Raw genomic sequence first — 24,772 nt, 5'->3', positions numbered from 1 at the left:
TAAAAATTCAGTAGAAGGTAAGGGGCAGAACAAATATATCAATCATGTAAACAACTGAGGAAAAAGAAGGAAGGAAGAATAAAAAATATTTGCAGCTTAAAGAAGTTTTGTAAACTGGTCGGCAAATAGTATGAGAAATATTGGCCCAGAACTTCCTGGAGCGGGGCATCTCGCTGCGTGCCCTGTTTGGTAGATTTTTTTCCCTCACCCTTCAGCTAGAAAAAAATTTGCACTGCAAATTGTTGGAAGTGCGGTGAGGCCAACAGGTCACCTGGGACTATGGTGAACGACGGGACCAACAGTCTATCTCCGTAACCAATGAGATTTAAGGATAGAGAAAGAAACAGAGGAATGACCAAGCAGGAAATAGTGTGAATCAGATATAGAAAGCAAACTAAATAGAGGGAAAGAAAGAAAGAATGGATGAAGAGAGAGAGAGATAAAAGGAAAGGATGAAGAGAGCGAGAGAGATAAAAGAGAAAAAGGAAAAGTAAGGAAAATATTTAAAACATTTTTAATTTTAAAAACCTCTAGGAACAATTTACTACCTGCAGGAATGAGGCTCCACAGTTCCAATTATTCCCTTTCTGTTTCTGGTTCTGTGTGGCATTAAGTACCAGCTCTAGCTTTCTGCAGTGAGTTTAATTTGTTTTAACAGTGCAAATGCAGCAATTTCTTGATGCTCATGGACAGCGAACTCCCGTTTTTGCGAGGCTAATGGTGGAGCGGCACGGACGTCCAGCAATTTGTGGCGATTCGCAACTCGTGGGTTATCTCTTCCTCGCCACAAATTGCTGGGTTATTTACACACTAATAATGGCGTGCGCATTAAACTCACCGTTATTTTCCCCACAAATTCTGGGCCATTATATCTGTGAGGCCTATATCTTTCTGAATCAGTGAGGTATGTAATATTTTGACCCTGAGTCAGTCATGTAATGTATTGCTTCAGTTTGCTTTGTTAGAGTAACAAATTAACCCGTGTTATGTCAAGGCAGCAATGGGGCTGTGGTAACAATCAAAAGGACACTCCGGGTCCTGGACTATCTGTGTGCTGTGACACAGGAGATTTACTCGTTTATTTGAAGTATTTTAATTGTTCCTTCTAAAGATGTTTGCTGATTGAATGATTGCAATCAGAAAACTTAAGTTTGTTTTGACTACCTGCAGTTGATTTCACCCAATTTTTTTTTAATGTTTTCTGAATCAAATTCAGGATAAAGGGTTAGCCATACTTGACTTGTGGGTGCTTACTGCTGACACTAGAGGCAGATTTTTTTTCCACCTTTCTGCCGGTTTTCTGGTTGAACTGGTGGAGTTGGAAAACTGAGCAACATCCTGTTCTGTGGGAAATGTCAGGGTTTCAGGCCCAACCCATTTTCCAGTGGGTAGGACAAGCAGCGTTGGAAGTGCCTTCCTCAAATAGGTGAGAACTTCTTTTGAATACAAGTTTGGAAGCCTGTTGGGCCTGTTTCCACTCTTCTGATGTTCAGGCTTGCTACTTGCTAGGTGGTCATGGAAAGACACAATAATATAAAGGTATGTATATTTTTGCTATTTCTTAACCATTTCTCTTAATTTCTCTCTTTCCCTCCCACACTTAAGTTCTCATGAGCTTTTGTGCCAGTTGATGTGAATTAATCACTTCTTCCCTCTGCACCACAACTGACACCAATGGGGTTTCCTAATGGAAATCCCCATTGTCTGACATGTCGAAGTAGAAAACCACCTCCAGGCGGGTGGCAGGCATGTTAGGCTGCAAAAGACCTGTTCTCAACTTGCTGACCAGCTTTCTCCCTTCCACATCTGCAGACAGAGGTGACTTTTTATTTGCCAGATGTAGGGTTGGTGAGGCTGAAAGAAGCTCCTCTTCCCAAAGGAACCTGGGACAGCAGGCCCCAAATAGCATCACTGTGATATGTAAAAGCATGACCAATCGTAATGTTAGTTGCTCTGATTACACTTTGCCATGCTTTCAGTGGCTTTGCAGGAAAGAAGGCATGCCAAGGTGATCAAAAGCTAGTGTTGCCTTATTGGCAATAGTGTTATGTTACTGGGCTAATAGTCCAGAGAATGTACATTCAAATCCCACCATGGCAGTTTGAGAATTTAAGGTCAATTTTAAATGGCTCTTCCATTACATGCGTTGGTCATGAACCATTTGTTGGGTAGGGGGTTTGCAGTCAACAAAGTGCCTAACTACTGAGAAAGCAGTTTGGATGCTACAGTTGATGCTCACCTCCACCCAGGCTAGGGAGGAGGAAAAAATCCGTTAGCCAGATGGTTATCCAGTGACCCCTGCTAGTATCTGTCTGGATGTTGGATAAAAATAGAATCATGCCTGGCTGTGATGTCCCCCATGGACAAATCGTTTCCCAACATTATTATTAAGGGTCACATACATGAAACATAACATAATGTGATTGGGAACAGGGAGCCAGTGAAGGTCAGCAAGGATGGGGTGATGGGTAAACAGGACTTGGTGTGGGACAGACTTTGGGTAACTGAGCTTTGGACAAGTTGGAATTCATGAGGGAGATTGGCAAAGAAAGCATTGGAATAACCTTCTAGAGGTGACACGTGTGGATAAGGGTTTCAGCAGTGAAGGATGGCAAAGATGCAGATGTGGAAATAAGTTACCTTGGTGATGGATAGGATGTGGGCTTTAAAACTCAACTTTGGGATGAACAGGATGCCAACGTCTCATTTTTTGTGTCTGAATGATGGGAAGTGGGAAGGAGTCCAGGGCAAGGGAGCAGAGTTCATGATGGGAGCTGAAAACAATGGCCTTAATCGTCTTTATATTCAGTTGAATGAAATTGTGGCTCATCGCCAACTTGATGTCAAACAGGCAGTCTGACAGCACAGAGGAGTTGTAGGTTCGAGAGAGATGGTAAGAGGTAGAGGGACGTCATTGACATACAAATAGAAACTGACCCCATGGCCGAGGGGAGCAGGGAGTCAATGAATGATCATTGGGGGACTCGAGCTGACGGGAAGAGAAACCATTGCTTGATCGTTGGGTGACCCGAGCTGACGGGAAGAGAAACCATTGCTTGAGAAGAGCTAGCTCCATTTGGACAGCTAGGAGTGGCACTATGCAGTGGCCGTCCCAATGAGCTGGGTGACAGGAGAGGTGGTACAGTGTGGTGTAGTCAGCTATCGAGCAGTTTGGAGAGATCGAGAAGGTCAAGGTGGGAAAATACATTGCACTTACATTCACAGAGGATGTCATTCATAACTTCGGCCAAAGCTGCCTTGGTGCTGAGAAGGGCAGATACCAGACTGCAGGGATTCGGACAGGCAGGTTTGAGAGATCGGCACAGAGCTATGAGGTGACGATGCATTCAAGGTCCTTGGAGAGCAAAACTTCATATTGTTCCCCCACCATAATCTGTAACATTTTTGTAAGTCCCAGCGTCAACATTATAGCGGTGAACATATAATAAAATGAGCTATAAAAACGGGAGACAGACGCACATGGGAGTAACAAGTTCACTGGTTATACTTGCTGTTGTCAATGGCAATTGCATCAGTTTGAAGTTAACAATTTTGAAACCGCCAGAGTATTGAAATATATTTCATGTTTTATGTGCTTGATTTTTGATGGTTATGAATTACATCCAACATAAGGTATGTGCTTTGAACCCTAGTAATCTATATACCGAATTCTTAATTTTGAAAAAAAAGTGCTTATCATGGTTATTATGAGTAAAAGTGAGCATTTTGCAAACTATATTTAAAAAAAAAAAATTTGGGTTGCCATTTCCCGCTGCGGTTAGGTGTAATGTCAGCAGCATTCATGTCATGCAGTTGTATGTCGATAATTTGCTCTGTGATAAAACTTTGACATGAGCTGTTCTCAGGCCACTGGCTGCCATTCAACCTCAGCTTGGGTGAATGGGAATTTGGAGGTCATGTGTGAACAATAGAATGCTATACTTAGCACATGTGCATTGAATGTTCCAATCTGTTGTACAGGGTTTGAGGTCTGGCAAGATGTTCCAAGTATTCCATTTTCTGTTTTTAATTTATCTAAAAAGTTATTACATAAAAACCATATTTGGCTGAATAGAATTTTTTCAAAGGGGCCGTAAAAGCAAACTTTTGTGTTGTTGAGAATAAGGCCATATATAATGTAATTGGGGGGAAAAAATCACTTGCACCTACTGATGCATCTTGGCTACATTGCTGATTGTTTCCCCATAGCAGCAGAGCCATAATTAATCTCGTATTTCATTAACTTGGTTTCCCTCTCCATATCGTTGTTCCATGCATGTTTGATTCTCTCACATGGCATTGGAGTTTTAACAGACTTTGTGTAAATATACATTCTACTAATAATTCAGTTTTATTGCACTAAAAAAATTGTATTAAATAATTTGATGTAAGTAATAATGTAAATAAAACAGTAAATTGGGAATTTTGTGCTAAAAAGATTGACTTGTTAGCTAATTTGAATCAAGTAACTTGTTCATTTCTCTACTTTACTTTCCAAATATCCAAGTGTGGTTGGTTGGCTCCTCAATTTTAAGATATATTATATATATATATATACTGTAGTACCTATTCTACCAATTTATATTTGCACTTCCTGTCACATATTCTGGTGTCAGTGTTTTATTTTGAACCAAACAAAATGTCTAATCAGAACTGAATGTACAAATCCAACATGAGAAAAGTAGGTTAAAAACTACAAATGAGAAATTACTAAAGAATTATGAAAGTGACTGTTCCTGTGATGTTGCTCAGTGTGAGTCGGAAGTTTTACAAGTAGAGGCATGTTCCGCCCAGCATCGGGAGTCGCACAGAGCTCGAGGAGCACTTTGGGAGGAGGGGATGCAGGGCTCTTGGAACACTGGAGAGAAAAGTTCTGAGAACATTGGAGCTGGTCCAGTCTGACAGTACTGGGTTGCTGGGATCTGGCAGAATTGGGGGTGAGGGTGGGTGGTTGGGGGGGTGGGTTGAGAGCAGGGATTGTGGGGGAGATGAACTCGGGAGAAGGGGACCCAAACTGCCCTTGACCCCTTTCAGACCATTAGTGCCCCACACCACACTCCCTCCTGCCCATCAGCCTCCTCCCCGACCCACCTTCATCCCCTTTTATGTTCTCGGGTACTGTACCCCCTTCACTGCTTTTCCCATAATCAACTGGTTCTTTATTAAAGTACTTAAAAGTAAATGTTCTGCTTCAGCATTCTTGTCACAGGCACGGTTAATGGTTAGAATATTGCAGGCTGGGGTATGCAGTGTCCCACTGTGTGCTCCCCCATGCACCAGGAATGCATTAGCAGATTAGCAGATCTAACTGATGGGCTGCCAGCTGATGTGAAGTGAAAGTATCCATGGCTTTTGAGATTGGCTGTTTATGTGCCCCCAACCCATTGCATTGGAAATGTTTCTTGGGATTAAAAAAATGAATTGATGTCAATTGTTGATTTTAAATCTGAGATTGATAGATTTTTGTTAACCAAAGGTATTGAGGGATATGGGCCAAAGGCGGGTTTCTGGAGTTAGGCCACAGATAAGCCATGATCTCATTGAATGGTGGAGCAGGCTCGAGGGGCTAAATGACGTACTCCTGTTCCTATGTTCCTAAACCGGGTAAAGCATGAATTTTTCAACTCCTTGAGTTTGTAACTTAATAAAAACTTAAAAGATTGCTAAGTTTACAAGAAATGAATAAACTTACCTATATGATAGTGTTTTCTGTGTTTGAAATGCCTGTAACAATGTTTTCCTCTAGAGACCTGAGTCTTGAGCTCATGCAGTTTCCCAGACCTATCACTGTTAATTAAGGAGACTCAAATGAGTAGGCATTCACTAATAGTATGTACCCCTGCATACAGCTTCTACAAATTAGAATCAACAGCAAGGCTGGCCATTCACTGAGCATTCCAGAACTTGCTGTCTGTAAGCTCTGTCTCCTCATTTGGAAAATTGCTGAGAACAAAAATAAGAAAGATAGAAAGGCTTGCATCTATATAGTGCATTTCACGACCTCCGGACTTCCCAAAGCACTTTAAAATCAGTGAAGTACTTTTGAAGTGTAGTCATTGTTGCAATGTAGGAAAGGCGGCAGCCAGTTTGTGCAAAGCAAGGACCCACAAACTGCAATGTGATAACGCCCAGGTAATCTGTTTTTAGGTGTTGGTTGAGGGATAAATATTGGCGAGGACACTGGGGATAACTGCCCTGATCTTTGAAATAGTGCCATGGCATCTCCTCTCATCCTTCATTAATTTACTGGTAGATCTGAGATGGTTTTTGTGTGCAAATTATTCAGGTGGATTTCATAACCATATTAGTTAGAGAAGTGACAACTTCACAATGTATTCCATTTCCTTTCCTTCTTTAAAATATCTCTCAATCATGAGTAAAGAATCTTAATTTTTTAAGAGATAATTCCTTTTCATCATCTGTGGAGACTAATCTGGGTCTCTAGACTGGCCAGGTAGCTTCATAACTGGCATTAGCTGCAGGAACTATGCTAAGGGTTCCATAGAGAGCAGTGCAGTTATACATCCTTTCAGAAGGTGCCAAAGTCTGCTATGTACCTGAACAATGTAGGCTTGAATACTTCTTAATTGCAACCTAGGGCTTGATGGGAGTCCATTCTAAAGTTATTCTTTTATATGCCTGCTTGGTGTTGTCAGCTGAGCAGATGCTTGGTGAGTATAGAACCCTACCGATCAGGGAAGGTGCAAGCTATGAGGCTAGTTACTTTGCCTGAGGGAGGGGAAATTATAGAGAAAAGTACTCCACGTCCTGCATAACTACTTTATGGCATCATTGGTGGAATTCTGGGAGCAGGCCCTGTTGGCCTGGAAATTGTTCATGGTGTTAGTGGAGAAAATAACCTTAAGATAACCTTTCTTTTTTTAATGGGTATATTAGTCTTAGAATTTACCTGTTTATTTTTCAGAAATGTAGGTCTGATTGACCCAACTATTCAGATTCTCCAGTTTCTTCACAGATTAAGAGGTTTCCACAGCGATACATTGTCAGCAGGTAAGAAACCACACTTGTACATGCCAGCTCTGTGATTCATCGGCCCAGTCTATATTTGCTGACATAAATCGGGCCCATTATGGGTCCCTCTTCCCTCTCTCCTGATTCAATATGATTCTAGCTGCTAATAGATTGTATCCAGGGCTTTCTCTCCTTAGCGTTACTCTGACCACTAATGTCAGTGATTCCAGCCACTGTGTACTATAGGTGGCAATTCTTGCAAGAATTCCTGTCTATAGTATGCAGCATCAGGAATCGCTGCTGTTAGTGGTACCAGTAGCATTGAGGGGCCTGGTCCGGTCCGTTAGCAGTTGGACTCTGAGTGGGATAGAATGAATGGCAATGAAGAGGAAAGGGAAGGGGGAAAATGAAGGAGATGGATGGGGGAAGCAGCTGGGAATGGAATTTTGGAGTGGGAGAGGAAGGAGAGTGCCAGTATTAACTGATGGGGAAGAAGGGAAGAGCACCAGCTTCACCGGAGGGCGAGGAGGGGGAATAAAACTGCCAACCTGAACTGGGTTGGAAGGAAGTAGCATGCCAGCTTAATAGGAAGTGCAGCACGTATGAACTGGTGGGTTGTTGGGGCAGTAGATTGCCAGGTTAAATTGAAGGGAGTTGGGAGGGAGGAAGAGAGAGACGAGTGGTCATATGGACTGGAAGGGTTAGAGGAGGAGAGACTCTCTGAAAGTGAGCAGTTTGGATAGGGTACAGTGTCTGAACTGGGTCTGGAAGAACCAGTGTTGCACAGTGAGTGGGAGTGTTAGATGTAGGGCAGTGCTGAGTTAACATCTGGTGAATGATGCTGTGGTCAGTTTGTTCATAATTCAAATGTCGTTTTGTTTTTCCTATTTTTTTTCAAGATTAAAAATCTATTAATTGTTGAGGCTAAAAGTGCTTAACATGAACTGAATACATTATTTTTTATTTTAAATATTCGAAGTTTCCTGGGGGAGCATTTACCACCAAGTTTGTGCTACAACATTTGAATTTTTCTGTGAAGTTTTTCATGTACAGTACTTACTTTTTCTTCAAATCAAGTGACGGAATGGAGTGCATACTTACAGTTTAAGTTACTTGTTTTCACATGTTATAACTGGGACCATTTTTGAGTTGTCAGCTCTTTTAAAGCTGTTGGCCAGCTTTTACAGGTTTTCTAAGTTGATGTATAGATTTTTTTTTTAATTTACAAGATTTAGAAGAAATGCCTAATCAAATTGATCATTTTCCTTGCTTTGGAAACTGGGGAGGGGAAATTAAATACTGTGAATGAATAGTAAGATCAATAAAAATCTAGAAATAACTAGTTCTTAAAATATTCTTTGCTGCAGTTACAAATCTTCAGAATGTTTTCTGTATTCACCCTGTTCTAATTTGTGTTTTTTTTAATGAAAAAGAACAAGACAAGCAACAGTTGTGGTTGAAATAAACAGCTGTGGTTTCCAAGCAATGGAAAGTACTTCTGTTATGATGTATTAATTGCAGAAGTAAAAACTGCAGGCTGAGAACTCGCTCCCCATATCAATCATTGCAGTGGACTAAGAACCAATGAGGCAGACAGACTGATTCCCATTCATCTTGGATTAAAACCAGAATATTTTAACTGTGATCAGCATGGATCATACACATGGCACCATCTACATTCAAAACCGATGTGGTAGTCCACAATCCAAATGTTGACAGAAGGTTTAAAAACACAATGCGGGGGAAAAAAGTGAGTCGCACCCCCTTCGGGGCTCTAACTTTGCTGGGGAGCTACTTTTAGCGCCCCGAAAAAATGAGTACTCCCGTGGCCAAAATTCATCGGTAGCGCCCCAAGAGGGAAGCGAGGTGCTACTGGAAGCGCCCGCCTCCCTCTTGGGGTGCTGCACTGCGGCACGTCGCACCGCGGTACTGCAGGCCTTCCTCCCCTTCTTAAAGGGAAGGTGCCCAGCGCAGCGCGAACGGGGCCCAGCTGGGCCATCAGGGATCGGAGTGCCAGCAAAAGTGCCTGCCACTCGAGAAGTGCCGGGCTCACGGAGCGCAGCCGGCACTCTGCAGGGGGGCGGAAGAGGAGGCCGGGAACGGCAGAGGGGGAAGGTGCTGGCAGGCGGCCAGCAACGAAAATGGTCGCCCGGCACCTTCCCTTTAATTAGCGCCGTCCCCCCTGACCCCGTCTGATATAGCGTCTGGCAGTAAGTCAGAGGGCGCTACTGAAGATTGCGGCTGGGGCGCTGCGCAAGGAGATGACGTCATCGCCGCGGGGCACTAACGGTTATCGCCGCCGCTAACCTCCCGCTGAATTTCGCAGGAAGTGTTGGCGGCGCCGCACCCGGGCACTAGTTGCTTTGCACCCCGTTAGCGTCCTCTTAGGGCGCTAATGGGAGGCGCAAAACAACCGAATTTTTAGGCCAATGTATTTTGCAATAGACCTTCAAACTTAGTTCTCTTTCTCTGTCTCTGTCTCTCTCTCCCATCTTGCATATTGTAAACTGAAAAAGGTTGATAGTTACTGTTTTTAAAAAAGTTTTATTGCATCTGTCATTCAAATCCAATCGGGAAAGCAGTTAAATATTTAACAATTTATATGATTTTTTTCAAAAAAATTGAGGAAGATCATACAATGGATTTTTTAAATTGGTGATTTGTATATTTTCTTAATATGCTGTTTACAGGAGGGTATAATGACTGCATATTTATCCATTGGTTTTATACGCATCACAGGGCAGGGGAAGCAGTTGGACATGGGTGCACAAGGGTTAGCCTTTTCTATTGATACTGTCTTGTGTTCCTTTTATGAAGTAGGCGACTTCTAGATTTGAACAATTTAAAAAAAATGTTTTTCCAGAAGTGTAATGGTTGGCTATTTCACCAATTTGAGAAGGCCCAGTTCAACTTTCCTCAGCTCTGAACGAGGTTGACAGGCTATAAATGGTCTCTATAGCCATGGAGGAAGCCTCTCATTCTACCAGTTATGCTTCCTCTGTGGTGGTCCAAGGACAAATGAAATATAGCAAGACTGGCAAGGAATCTTGGATTGCTATTGACCTAGAGTCAAAATTGTATAAAAGTTCTTTTTAAAAAAGAAGAAATATCTCTTTAGAAAATAAGTTGAGGTGCTAATCACTTTTTTTTAAGTAACAGCAGGAAAATCTGAAAGACTTCTTCCTCATTACTCCTCGGGTGTCTTGTCCAATTCACTCATGGTATGCAACCATGAGCAAATTGTACAAAACACCATAGGAGTAATGAGGAAGAAGGCTTTAAGATACCTTTGATACAGCAGGCATAGTTGGTTAAGAATCTGAATCTCTTTATTGATCTAGATCAGTAAAGAGATCCAGGTCAATTGGAATTTTCAAAAGATAGATCAATAGATTTGTGTTAGGTTAGGCTATCACGGGATATGGAGAAAAGGCAGGTAAATGGAGTTGAGGTACAGATCAGCCATGATCTAATTGAATGGCAGAACCGGCTCATGGGGCTGACGTTCCTATATCAAGTTTCCTTCGGGCAGAAAACCATTTTTGTCCATTATTTTGTTTCAAAAGACTTGGAATTTTGGATCCATATGTAACTTAGACCTTGAGAAAACGCATTCACCAGAAGTTGAGGCTAATAAAATCATATGCAATTCAAGCATTAGGCTCAGAAGCCTAGTTATTATAGATATACATAGATGTTACAATGCCAAAACAAGCAATTTGGCACAATCAGTCCATGTTGGCATTTGCCATCCATGTGAGCAAATAGTCCTAAACACATTTATTTGACTTGTTCCCATATCACTTTATCCCCTTTTCCTTCATCCACCTATTCAATTTAATCTTGAATGTTGAAACTAACCCTGGAAGTGAATTCCACAGTCCCACAATTTTTATATATAAATGACCTGTACTTGGGAATAATAGGGAGTACAATTTTGAAATTTGTGGATGATACAAAACTTGGCAACGTAGTAAATCATGAGGATAGTTGCAGATTTCAGGAGGACATAAACAGACTGGTGAAATGGGCAGACACATGGCAGATGCAATTGAATGCAGATAAGTGTGAAGTGTTGCACTTTGGGAGAAACAACATGGAGAGGCAGTATAATCTAAATGGTACTATTTTGGTGGGGGTGCAAAAGCAGAGGGACCTGGGGATGTATATTCACAAATCCTTGAAGGTGGCAGGACAAGTTGATAAGGGAGTTACGGAAGTGTATGAGATACTTGGCTTTTTAAATAGGGGCATTGAATACAAAAACAAGGAAATCATGCTAAATCTTTACAAATCTCTGATTAGGCCTCAGCTGGAGTATTGTGCACAATTCTGGGCACCACACTTTCGGAAGGATGTCGAGGCCTTGGAGGGGGTACAGAGGAGGTTTACCAGGATGATACCAGGGATGAGGGACTTCAGTTATGTGGAGAGATTGGAGAAGCTGAGCTTGGTCTCCTTGCAGAGAGGTTAAGGGGAGACCTCATTGAGGTATTCAAAATTATGAGGGGTTTTGATAGAGCAAGTAAGGAGAAACGGTTTCTTTTGGAAAGTGGGTCAATAACCGGAGGTCATAGACTTAAAATAATTGTCAAAAGAACTAGAGGGGAAATGAGAGATTCTTTTTTTTTTTTTTTTTTTTTTTTATAACAGAGTGTTATTATGATCTAGAATGCACTACCTGAATGGGTGGTGGAATCAGATTTGAGAGGAACTTTCCAAATGCCTTGATACAAACATGTATTTGAAGGGAACTAATTTGCAGGGTCATGGGGAAAAGCTGGGGTGTGGGACTAATTTGGACAGCTCCTTCAAAGAGCCGACACTAACATGACGAGCTGAAAGGCCTCCTATGCTGTAAGATTCTATGATTCTAACTCTCTGTAAGGAAGTTTAAGAACATAAGAAAATTATGTATCTGTGGCCTTCATTCTAGACCCTGAAACTATTGGAAACAGCTTGCTTCTATCAACTCTCTCATCCTTTTATAATTTTAAACAGTTCTGTCGCATTGCCCGTTAACTTGTGTTGTTCTAATAAAAAAAAGCCCCAATTTTGCAAGTCTTCATATTTGTAATTCTGTAATAACACCATCCTGGTGAATCTGCATCGTATCCTCTCTAAAGCCTCAATTCCCTTACTACAATGTAGTTGCTGAAGACCTCTCTGTTCCTTTTTCATTAACTTGACTTCTATTGAAAAGGATTGAGTTGTAGTTCCACAGTTCTAAGCAAGGTCTTATCTGTTATGTGCTCTAAACCTATAGGTTTAAGTCGTTTTGTCAGACCATTGTTCCTTGTTCTCATGCCATAACTTCTGTAGCTGTCTGAGTTTTCCATCCAAAATGGTGTGTGTACGCTCCCCACTTCTACCATGAACTACGCAACCAAAATAGGACATCTTTGCCTTGATACTCTGCACCAACTCTATTGAATCATTGCTGTGTCTTGCTGGCATCACATTTCAAAATCCTGGTCCTTAGTGCTAACCTTCGGCGTCTGGCTGTCTACACCATCTTATTTACCATCTTATTTTCATTTACATTTGAATATGTCTGACCTTCCACATGACGGTTACATTTGTGAAACTTCTCCCACCATCCAATTTGTCTTTTGATTTCCTTTGAGCAATCACTAACTGATCTTCAGGGATCCAATATATTCAAAACTCTCAACAAAATTGAGCTGCTGCATCCTCCACATACATATAGGAGTAAAGCCTAGCTTGATAGGTTCTGGAGAAACCATGTGCAAAGCCATGTCTGCTTAGGTGTTGCTAAACACACAGAGTAGCCATTTAGTTTTTTCCAGTGATGAGTCTCCTGCGTCAACTGCAGTCGTCAAGTCCTCTGCATCATGTACTGCTTGTGGACTAGCTCAGGAACACTTCCAGACCATAATACAAAGCAAGCAAGCATGTGTTTGGTTGAAATAACAAAATGATGGTTGATTATATCAACGAGCGGAAGGAGGGACTTCCTCTGTTGAGATGTGTCCTGCTAATACACTGGTGTCTGGATCATGAGATTCCTTCTTGGCTCAGCATTTATCTATAATAGATAATATAGTAGTAGATGCTCTTTGCCAAATTGCAGTTCATCTTCACAGATTGAAAATCTACCCATTGTAATTCAATAAAATTCAAGAACTGGAGGTATCCAGAGATGAACCTTTTTACCTTTTCAGACAACTGACATGTGCTTTGCTTCTCCTTGAGGACAGAGACCACATCAGCCGGAAGGCCAGTTGGTGTCTCTATTTCCTGGAAACAGAATTTTTTATAACGTGTTTCTTCCATTCCCCTGATCCTGTGATTGTTCAAGAAATAAATAGAACATGGTTCTTGGGCCCATGGTAATGAGCAGGGGTAGGAGGGATCTCCTTGTTGGGCGCCCAAACATTGTATTGGAACCTGGAGACATTCAATCTAATGCCCTCATTATTGAAGGATGATGACTATTAGACCAGAATTTCCTGTTCTCAGTGATAAATACCTTGATCGGTTTCTGCAGGGTGTTCATTAATAGATTAATCCCATAATCAGGGAAAAATTGTGCAGTGATGTTCTACTACTGTAAGTTGATTAGCCTTCTCTTGTGATGCACTGCATATTCTGGAGTATCTCTCTCATCTGTTTGAAATTGCTGCAATTTGCTTCTAATTTGCAGTTATTTCAGCATTTCATAACTTGCTTATGCCAGGTTCCACACACACGTTGACGACACCCAGCTCGACCTCACCACCACCTCTCTCGACCCTTCCCCCGTCTCTAAATTGTCAGACTGCTTGTCCGACTGAATGAGCAGAAATTACCTCCAATTCAATATTGGGAAGACTGAAGCCATTGTTTTCGGTCCCCGCCACAACTCTGTTCTCTAGCCACCGACTCCATCCCTCTCCCCAGCAACTGTCTGAGGCTGAACCAGACTGTTCGCAGCCTTGGTGTCGTATTTGACCCCAAAGTGAGCTTCCAACCACATATCCACGCCATTACTAAAACCGCCTGTTTCCACCTTGTAACATCGCCCGACTCCGCCCTTGCCTCCGCTCATCTGCTGTTGAAACCTTCATCCATTGCTTTGTTATCTCTAGACTTGACTATTCCAATGCACTCCTGGCTGGCCTCCCATCTTCCACCCTCCATAAACTGGAGCTCATCCAAAACTCTGCTGCCTGTATCATAACTTGTCCCAAGTCCCTTTCACCCATCACCCCTGTGCTCGCTGACCTACATTGTCTCCCGGTTAAGCAATGCCTCGGTTTTTAAAATTCTCATCCTTGTTTTCACATCCCTCCATGGCCTCGCCCCTCCCTATTGCTGTAACATCCTCCAGGCTTACAACCCTCCGAGATATCTGCACTCCAACAATTCTGACCTCTGCATATCCCTGATTTTAATCGCTCTGCTATTGGTGGCCGTGCTTTGAGCTGCCAAGGCCCTAAGCTCTGGAATTCCCTCCCTAACTCTCTCCACCTCTCTACCTCTTTCCTCCTTTTAAGATGCTCCTTAAAACCTACCTAATTTCTGCCCTAATGGCTTGGTGTCAAATTTTGTTTGATAACGCTCTTGTGAAGTGCCTTGGGACGTTTTACTATGTTAAAGGTGCTATATAAATACAAGTCGTTGTTGTTGATGTTGGCATTGTTGATATCTTGTTTTATGTAAGCCATTTGGGAATTGTGCTAATTTAAGATGCCCTTGATTCCCATTTGGGACCTCAATTTAGTGTTTTGCAGTTTAATTTACCCACCATTTGAACCTCTTTTGTGTGAGATTGGGTTTCTTCTATGGGAAATTGCACTGCTGCTAGTATTACTTTTGGATTGCAGGTAGTTTATGAATGAAGTAGATTGTCTACCTGGTAGGTTCAATATTTTTGAATCATCTTGAAATTTAGTTTAAGGAGTTTCTGCCCACACTCTCTCCCTACATTTGATGATAACTACTGATGAAACTGGTCATGAGCCTGTCATAGATTATGGACTTTCCTTCCTTCAGATCTAAGCATGGGTTCTGTTCTCATGTTGTCAAGTAGTGTCTCATATGAACATTTTACTACAGAGGTTGAAGAGACACGATGAAACACTGTATCCTTGGCATACACCTTTTCTTGTCTCAAATTATTCTGTGTGTTTATCATTCATCTGATTGGTGCAAAAAAGAGCAACTCCATGTTTACATTGCATCAACGGGACTTGCATACTTCCAAATTGTGATAAACGCATCAGGGAACATGCCAACAGTACAGAATGCTTTCATCAGTTCACAAAAGTGCTCATCGGTAGCATTGCCCTGCCTTGCATTGCTACATCTCTCTGTTGTACCAAAGTCTGTTCATCTTGCTCACTGTAACAACTATATTATTTTGTACCTTTTGCAAGGGGTTCAGAAGAAGCAAGAATTAGCACCTCCTCTCACCACCACCACCCCCCCCCCCAACATTGTATGCCCCTACTATAATCTCAGTTTCCTGGTGATTTATTCCTTTAAGAATGAAGTTAACCACATTGCTCATAGCTAGAGTCTCCGGAATGTTCCTGAACAAACCACAATGGCTATTTCACTGTTGCACGCAAGGAAACTGGGCAGTTACCTTGATAGTCTAGAACTCTTCTCCAACCTTGATGCCTGAGATGATTGCTAGGTTAAATTAGCCCTCAAAGTATATTGATGATGGAAACTTGTCCACAGTCCTTTTCACTATATTGGAAACCAACCTGATAACCTTGAAAGAAAATGTATTCTCTGGAAGTAAATTTGAGAGCATGAACCAAGTAGACTTCACCTGGGTCATACCTTCCTAGATATGTCTGTGACTCACTGTAGCTTCCCAGATTTTTTTTTTCTTGGAATAAAGGATCCCACCTGGAATTTGTGCCTTTGGGCCAGCTGAATCTCTGGATTCTGCTAAACTATCTGCAAATGTATGATAAACATCTTTCCATTATCCACATCAAATTTTTTATTGGCATTGCTCTAGTTATTGAATTGAGGTTTGGTGGTCTTGTTACAGGGGTGGTTTTACTAGAAGGATTTGTACTCAGCTGATCAGTAGAAATTCACCACATGTTTTAGGTTTAATCATTGGAAGTGGGGCAATCTTAAAGCAATAACAAGTGCACTAAAATTACTGGAACTCCATAAACTGTAATTATTTTTATTTACTGTAGTTTTTTAAAATGCTGGAGACAGTATAGTTTTTATTTCTCAGCTGTTGCAGTATGGATTCAAGTGGTACTGTTGTCTAGACAGATCTTAGTCCAAGCAAAACAGTTGCAGTAGTATTTAGTATATGATTCACGGTGGTGAAGAAGGCAAGGTCTCTGATTTAAGTAAATGCAAAATGCAGTAATGAGAATGATAACAGCTATTACATAAGTATACAAACTGGTTGTAAAATTTGAAACCAAGAAGGCCTCTCTCCTGACGATTAACAATCATACAGTTCTAGAATGCTACAGTGCAGAAACAGGCCATTTAGTTTATTAAGTTTGTGCTGGTGATTTTCTCCACAATGCATCTAACCAAACAAACTCTCCTGCCCCTTTAATATTCCTTTTTTTCAAGTAACTCTAATTTCCTTTTTTTAAATAATTTATCAGGAGTACTGACTCTATTCTAAGGAAAAAACATTCTGGCTATGGCACTGCTGGGTTAGGGAGATGAAAATCAACCAGTATGCCTGCTTTTAATCACCAACCAGCAAGCCCTGCCAGAAGTGCATGTGTGTGAGGACAGGATTGGGCTTGCTGTGATATCCTGTATAGTTCAATAGCCTGCCAACAATGTTTGTTCATGAATAATGGGCAATAAGAGGCAATGTAGAGTGACTGGTGTCTGTGAAACTACCCCAATAAGGAGTCAACAATGTGTAGAGAGGATAAAATTAGCAGAAAGGGAAGTTAGATGTTCTACTTTTCATACAAGGGCTAAAAGGAAAAGGAGGAACTTGAAAGGAAGGCTTAGAGAATCTTGCTTTATTATTCATATAATTCATACGCGGTGTGCTGCCAATCTCGGTTGTATGCATTTTCTGAAAGAAACCTAGATTCTGTTTGCATGCAGAACGAGAAATCATCTCAACAGGTTTTGCAGGCCCTGCCTGGGAGCCTATTTGAACTTGGTGATATTGCATCACCTTGATCTCTTCAGTCTATTTTGGGCATTGCAATGATTGTGTCCATATCTGATTTCAGCAGTTCATGTTTCATTGTACAGGTGATTCGCTCTTCGTGTGCTGTGTGGCCAGATTTGAAAGAGGCCTTTAACTAAGGAACAATAGGGATAATTCTTGGGTCTGTGCACAGTTCTGGTGGAAAACAGGAGTGGCGGGATATTGGACCTGACTCTGGAAATTGGCTGTGTATAAGGGTACAAATTGTTAGCTTTTTGGTTTTTTTAACACTAGATACGCTAGCATCTCCCAGCAGTAGGGTAACAGTAACTTTCCAATGGTACATGGTGTAGCTTTTAGTTCGATGCGGTGGTGTAGCCTAAGATGGTGTGAATGTTGATATTGTAAGAGAGCCTTTCTAGATCTTGTATTCTTTAAGGGTCTTCCTGTTGTGTTTAACTCTTGGTACAGTCAGTTTCTCTGATATTGGTAACAATGATTCTGTTGCTTTTCTTATGATCCACAAAAAATAGGGAAAGTACATTAAATATTAAATGAAAAATAAAATAAAATCGACTTTCTTCAGTTCCTTTAAATTGGGACATTGGCCCTAGATTAATAGGGGCCAAAGTACCACCCAATGAGCTTGTTTGTAGCCTCTGCATAGTGATGCATGCATAATTTGGCTCCCACTCCAAAGGAGCAGGAGTAAATTCAACAGGTGTAAAGCCCCAGAGGAAACTTAATTGCTGTGCAGGTTAGACAGTGACCAAGCGAGAGCACTGCCCACCCAGTTTCCCAGTCTGGGTTAGACAGTGACCAAGCGAGAGCACTGCCCACCCAGTTTCCCAGTCCGGGTTAGACAGTGACCAAGCGAGAGCACTGCCCACCCAGTTTCCCAGTCCGGGTTAGACAGTGACCAAGCGAGAGCACTGCCCACCCAGTTTCCCAGTCCGGGTTAGACAGTGACCAAGCGAGAGCACTGCCACCCAGTTTCCCAGTCCGGGTTAGACAGTGACCAAGCGAGAGCACTGCCCACCCAGTTTCCCAGTCTGGGTTAGACAGTGACCAAGCGAGAGCACTGCCCACCCAGTTTCCCAGTCCGGGTTAGACAGTGACCAAGCGAGAGCACTGCCCACCCAGTTTCCCAGTCCGGGTTAGACAGTGACCAAGCGAGAGCACTGCCCACCCAGTTTCCCAGTCCAGGTTAGACAATGACCAAGCGAGAGCACTGCCCACCCAGTTTCCCAGTCTAGGTTAGACAGTGACCAAGCGAGAGCACTGCCCACCCAGTTTCCCAGTCCGGGTTAGACAGTGACCAAGCGAGAGCACTGCCCACCCAGTTTCCCAGTCTAGGTTAGACAGTGACCAAGCGAGAGCACTGCCCACCCAGTTTCCCAGTCCAGGTTAGACAGTGACCAAGCGAGAGCACTGCCCACCCAGTTTCCCAGTCCCCATTTGCCAAATCCTGCTGATCTGAAAATTCACTGAATATGTCCTAAACTAGAGATGTTTTCTTTTGTTTGTAATTGATAGACATGGAGACCAATGCTTCTCTGTAGTCACAGAAAAGCAATTCAATGAACTATAGCAGACAATCCATGTCATTAAAGAGCAAGGAACTTCAAAGAAAAACTGCAAGTGCTGCAAATACATGCAGCGATCATGCATTTTTAACACCTATTAAATATACTCTGTTAGCTCATGTACTATAACTAACTGTTATTGTTTGATTTTTAAATGTTGTAAATTTTGCTTTCTCTCTTTTCTGTGAGGTTCCCAGGTCTTCATTGTCCTCTTTCAGATGGTAGAGCAGGGCAGTCTGGACTTCAGACTTGGCTGTAGCCAGGATTGCTGTTTTGGGCTACAATTGGCTTCATTCTGTTTTCCACTTGAGAATGTTGTTGGTCAGCTGTTACTAGGCTTCTGCTATAACTACTCTGAATCTGTTGCTAGCTAGTTGGAAGAATGACACTGGCTCTGATTTTCTTCTCCTTCCCCCTCCCCTTTCCATTTTGGAGGAAACTGAAGCACTCAGCCGAATTTGGATACTGCACTTTGATATCCAACCTGTTTTAAATGTTTAAAATGCCAAGTGTCAAAGAGTTAGTTTACTTTGGAAAAGAAATTAGAATGGATTTGCAAATTTCAGATCTCTCATTGTTATCAGTGATCTGGGTGTCGCGAACAATGCTTTCGATGCTTTGTACACCATTGGTTTTCAAATTGGGGTCCTTGAACTCTCGAGGGTCGGCGATGGGATCCAGGGGTCTGTGATGTTATCTGATTTCTGTCAGTTTGTCACCTGATTTCTGCATTTTTTGACTTGCTAATATGCTATTTATACTGTCTACTGATAAAAATGTTTCTGTTTTCCTTTGGATAGGTGGCACAGTCTTTGGGAAGTTAGAGTAAAGGGTCCTGGAGAATGCATCAATTATTACAGGCAATCTAACACAGAAAAGATTTGAAGACCACTGTTGTATACTGAGTTCTGAGCCTCAAGACAGTGATTTGAAATTCACATTTGGCATGCTCACATGCTTCCTGGCAGTCCATTTCAGGGCAGCAATGATAAAAACCTGGTGCACATTATCCATCCTTTCTCTCTCTCTCGGGCCAGCCCACAATTAGTTTGCGGTAGAAGACCAAAGAATTGAGCAGAGAGGAAAAGCCTTGTTTTTCTTTCCCCTTGTATATGTATAAATAAAACAACCTAGCTGCTTGAACACACTTTGAAATTGCTAAGGACAAAAGTGATTCACATATTCTTAGTGCTTGAACAAATAAAGTGAAGATTTCATTAGCTGATAGGAATTTTTCACACGAACAACAGTTTAATCAGTGCGGTTTCTAAATTATCATATTTTGCTGATCTCTTATGCATATTTTTCTGGTATAGTTGATTTTTGAATATTTAACATACTTCTTCAGTCATGTCAGTTGTTTTGAGAGTCCTTGTTAATATACAATTTGGTTACTTTAGGAGAGAATTTGTATTTCAGAAATTTGTTCTAAAAAATGTCATCTTGTTTTGCTTAGCTTTTCAGTGTGGCCTTCAGTTCCTTGGCAACCTTGTAGCTGGCAATGAGGAGTCGAAGAGCATCGTTTGGAAAAATGCTTTTCCGGATCTTTTCCTGTGAGTGTTGCACCAGATTTATTTATGTAAATGGATGATCAGTTGATCCAGATTGTTTGTTCGTTCCAGTGTGGGATATCAAACAGCCCATTTCATGTATTTTGTTTTGCTCATAAAGGTGTTCTTTTTTTGTATGGTAGTAGCAAAAAACAAATCAAATGCCAATATCCAAGTCAGATATCCAGGCCAAAGCTTCCGGTGTAACAGCGTGGATATCTCGGTTCTGAGGCGGTTGATAGTTGTCCACTGTTTGCGAGGAAGGTTTGATCCTTCAGGTTGAACTGTGGGGTCCTCTAAGAAACCCATTTGATATGTCGCAGTTCTTCCGGGCATTTCACCATTGGTCGTGAAGGCTGAGGGGAAATTGCTGAAGGGCTTCGGCGACGGCCCAAAATGGCCTTCTAGATTTGAGACTGGATGGTGGTAGGTTGTTCAAGTTGGCCTGGAACAACTTATCTTGCTCATCAAGGTAAGAGACATCAGTGCTTAGGAACACATTGCACAGGTTCTCAAACAGTTCACTTTTTTTCGTTTGAAGCTGTAAAATGTTTCCATCTTGCCTGGGGGCCACATATTATCTTGCTGAAAGGATAGATGGGTCACCTGCTCAGAGGTTTCTGTGTCTGCAGACAGGTGTTCAACAGCAATGCAGGCTCTATTCACCCCCTGATTTATTCTTCTCTTTCCACCCCCGTTCTCTGTTCAACACCTAACTGTAGTTGAGCGGAGGAGTTCAGTGGTCAGGTGCAGCAAACTTGCATCCCACCACAACAGTACCCCAAAGCTCAACATCCCAAAATAACATATTTTTAAGTGTAAAATAAATGCTTTGTTGTTTTACCAAGAAGAGGTTATATGCAGGGTTATGGATTTGAGACAGAAAACATTTAAATAATTGGGCCATTTAAGTGTTCTCAGCTATTTGTTTATGTTCCATCTGTCTTGGGATAAACCATTGGCTAAGGGGGCAAATCACTGGTACAGCATTTCTTCCCAGAAGGGCCTGTAAGGAAAAAAATGAACTGATTCTTGAAATTGAGATGGTTTAACTTCACACACTTCAACTTAATGTAATTCAGTCTTTGACATTCAAATCTTTAAGAGATTTGTTCAACACAAGCATATTGTTAATATTGAGACTTCAATTTGAGAGCATCAGTTGTATGTCTTATGATTAGCAAAAATGTATTTGAGTCTTGAACAGTCTGGTAGTTATTTAGCTTCCTAACTGAGTTGGTGAGCAGCTTGTTAAACCAAGAATATTAAAGCACTTACTTCCAATATTTAGATGTTTCAAAGTGATGGGAGATCTTTGCATCGTCATGGCTCCATCTTCTGAAGATTCAGATCCAAGCTGAGACTAATAACCGATTTGTATGCAAATTTGACATATTATGCCCATGTTAAAGAATCTAAAACCTATGTGCAGAAAAAAAATGAAGAAACACTATGTAAAGAACATTTTCTGCCAAGTTGGTTCTAACACCTGAAGACTAGAACGTCCAGAAGCCTTTGTTATCTGTCTTTTTGGGCGAGTGGTCAGGGGGGACAGCGGTGGTGGGTTACCTTTCTGAAATGCTCCACATTCTCTCTCTTGCTTTAGAACATAGAAATCATTCCAGGGCTAGAGTAAGACTCTGCCAGATGATGGGTGGGAGTTGTTTATAGGCCCCCAAACAGTAGTTGTAATGTAGGGCAGAGTATAAATCAGTAAATTAGAGGCACATGTAACAAGGGTAATGCAATGGGGGACTTTAATCTACATATAGACTGGGAAACCAACTTTGCAGTAATAGTGTGGAGGACAAATTCATGGAATGTATACAAGATAGTTTTCTAGATCAGTATGTTGAGGAACCAACTAGGGAACAGGCTATTTTAGGTCTAGTATTGTGCAATGAGAAAGGGTTAATTATTAACCTTACAGTAAAGGGGCTCTTAGGGAAGAGTGACCATAATATGATAGAATTTTATATTGAGTTTGAAAGTGATTTAGTTAAATCCGAAACTAGGGTCTTAAATCTAAACAAAGCAAACTACGTAGGTATGAGGGGCCAGTTGGCTAAAGTAGATTGGGAAACTACATTAAAAGGTATGACGGTAGACAAGCAATGGTTAGCATTTAAAGAATTAATACATAATTTACAACAAATATACATTCCTTTTAAGGCACAAAAACCCCACAGGAAAAGTGGTCCAACCGTGGCTATCAAGAGAAGTTAAAGATAGTATTAGATCAAAGGAAGAGGCTTATAATGTTGCCAAAAAGAGTAGTAAGTCTGAGGATTGGGAGGATTTTAGAATTCAGCAAAGGAGGACCAAGAAATTGATAAAGAAAGGGAAAATAGAATGAGAGTAAACTAGCGAGAGACATAAAAAGACTGTAAATGCTTCTATAGGTATGTAAAAAGGAAAAGATTAGCGCAAGTAAATATGGGTCCCTTACAGGCTGAGACAGGAGAAATTATAATGGGGAATAAGGAAATGGAAGAGAAATTAAACAAATACTTTGTGTCTGTCTTTACAGAAGAAGACGCAAAAAAAAAAAACCTCCCAGAAATAGTGGAGAACCAAAGGTCTAGCGAGAATGAGGAACTGAAAGAAATTAGTATTAGTAAAAAAAAAGTACTGGAGAAATTAATGGGACTGAAAGCCGATAAATCCCCTGGACCTGATGTCCTACATGCTAGGGTTTTGAAAGAGGTGGCTATAGAGATAGTGGATGCAGTGGCTGTCATCTTCCAAAATTCCATAGATTTTTGTTCCTGCGGATTGGAAGGTAGCAAATGTAACCCCACTATTTAAGAAAGGGGGGAGAGAGAAAACAGGGAACTACAGACCAGTTAGCCTGACATCAGTAGTAGGGAAAATGCTCGAATCTATTAAGGATGTGGTAACAGGGCATTTAGAAAATAATAATAGGATTGGGCAGAGTCAACACAGATTTATGAAAGGGAAATAGTGTTTGACGGACCTATTAGAGTTTTCGGTCGCCTGAGGGAGAGAGAGTTTGAAGACCAGGACCTCAAACCCAGCACCAAGCTCATGGTCTACAGAGCAGTAGTGGTACCCGCCCTCCTGTATGCTTCAGAGACATGGACCATGTGCAGCAGGCACCTCAAAGCATTGGAGAGGTACCACCAACGCTGCCTCTGCACGATCCTGCAAATCCATTGGCAGGATAGGCGCGCCAACATCAGTGTTCTCGCTCAGGCCAAAATCCCCAGCATCGAAGCTTTAACCACGCTCGATCAGCTCCGATGGACGGGCCGCATGTCCGATACGAGACTCTCAAAACAAGCGCTCTACTCGGAGCTCCGACACAGCAAGAGAGCCCCAGGTGGGCAGAGGAAACGCTTCAAGGACACCCTCAAAGCCTCCTTGAAAAAGTGCAACATCCCCACCAACACCTGGGAATCCCTGGCCCAAGACCGCACAAAGTGGAGGAGAAGCATCCGGGAAGGCGCCGAACACCTCAAGTCTCTTCACCGGGAGCAAGTGGAAGCCAAGCGCAAACAGCAGAAGGAGCACATGTCAACCCAAGCACCCCACCCACCTGCCCCTTCAATCGCCATCTGCCCCACCTGTGACAGAGACTGTAGGTCCCGCATTGGACTCATCAGTCACCTGAGAACTCATTTTTAGTGTGGAAGCAAGTCATCCTCCGTTCCAAGGGACTGCCTAAGAAGAAGAAGAGGAGTTTTTTGAGGTTGTAACTAGCAGAATAGATAAGGGAGAACCAGTGGATGTGGTGTATTTGGATTTTCAGAAGGCATTCGATAAGGTGCCACACAAGAGGTTATTAAATAAAATTGGGGCTCATGGGATTGGGCGTAATATACTAGCATGGATTGAGGATTGGTTAATGGACAGAAAACAGAGAGTAGGAATAAACGGGTCATTTTCGTGTTGGCAGACCGTAACTAGTGGAGTACCGCAAGGATCAGTGCTTGGGCCCCAGCTATTCACAATCTGTATCAATGATTTGGACGCAATTCTGAAATTCGAAAAGCTCTGAAAACCGAAAGTTTTTTGTGGAGCGTCACTCGTGTGCACGACATGACCCGAGTGGCGCCAAACATGACCCGACCCGGCCGATGCTTGACCCACGCAGGTGTGAGGTGTCAGTTGTGTTTCAGCGCTGCTACCAGTCACACGTGCGTCTGCTGCTGCTCTGATATTTTTTGTTATTTTGAGTTTAATTTCACTGAAAATGTCAAAAAGAGCTGCAGATACCCCTACCGTTCTGAAATCCGAAAAATTCCGAATTCTGAAACACATCTGGCCCCAAGGGTTTCGGATAAGGGATTAATAACCTGTATATCCAAGCTTGCTGCTGATACAAAGCTGGGTGCGAATGTAAATTTTATGAGGATGCATGTAAAGAGGCTTCAAGGTGATATAAACAGACTAAGTGAGTGGGCAAGAACATGGCAAATGGAATATAATGTGGAGAAATATGAAGTTATCCACTTTGGTAGGAAAAATGAGAAAAGCAGAGCATTTTTTAAATGATGTGAGATTGGGAAATGTTGGTGTTCAGAGGG

At 41.9% G+C, this 24,772-nt stretch overlaps 1 protein-coding gene across 7 annotated transcripts in view; it reads left to right on the top strand.

Moving 5' to 3' along the window:
* The window catches only part of LOC147106100 (ataxin-10-like), a 135,755-nt gene that overhangs the window by 92,378 nt on the left and 18,605 nt on the right, over positions 1-24,772 (top strand). The window contains exons 10-11 of one of the 7 annotated variants that reach the window (XR_015081355.1): positions 6,926-7,011; positions 20,129-20,216. The exons of 4 other annotated variants lie outside the window; for them this stretch is intronic. The gene's annotated coding sequence lies outside the window, so the exon portion shown is untranslated. Of the gene's footprint in view, positions 1-6,925; positions 7,012-11,277; positions 11,444-20,128; positions 20,226-24,772 lie in introns of those variants that run through there. 2 more of the 7 variants (XR_015081356.1, XR_015081354.1) reach the window with 2 other exon arrangements.

This window comes from Somniosus microcephalus, chromosome 16 (genome assembly GCF_052327205.1).
Source record: "Somniosus microcephalus isolate GS21.2 chromosome 16, FLI_Smic_1.0, whole genome shotgun sequence".
Classification (NCBI taxonomy): Eukaryota; Metazoa; Chordata; class Chondrichthyes; order Squaliformes; family Somniosidae; genus Somniosus; species Somniosus microcephalus.
The sequence above is the reverse complement of the archived record's forward strand: the minus strand, read 5'-3'. Positions and strand labels throughout refer to the sequence as shown.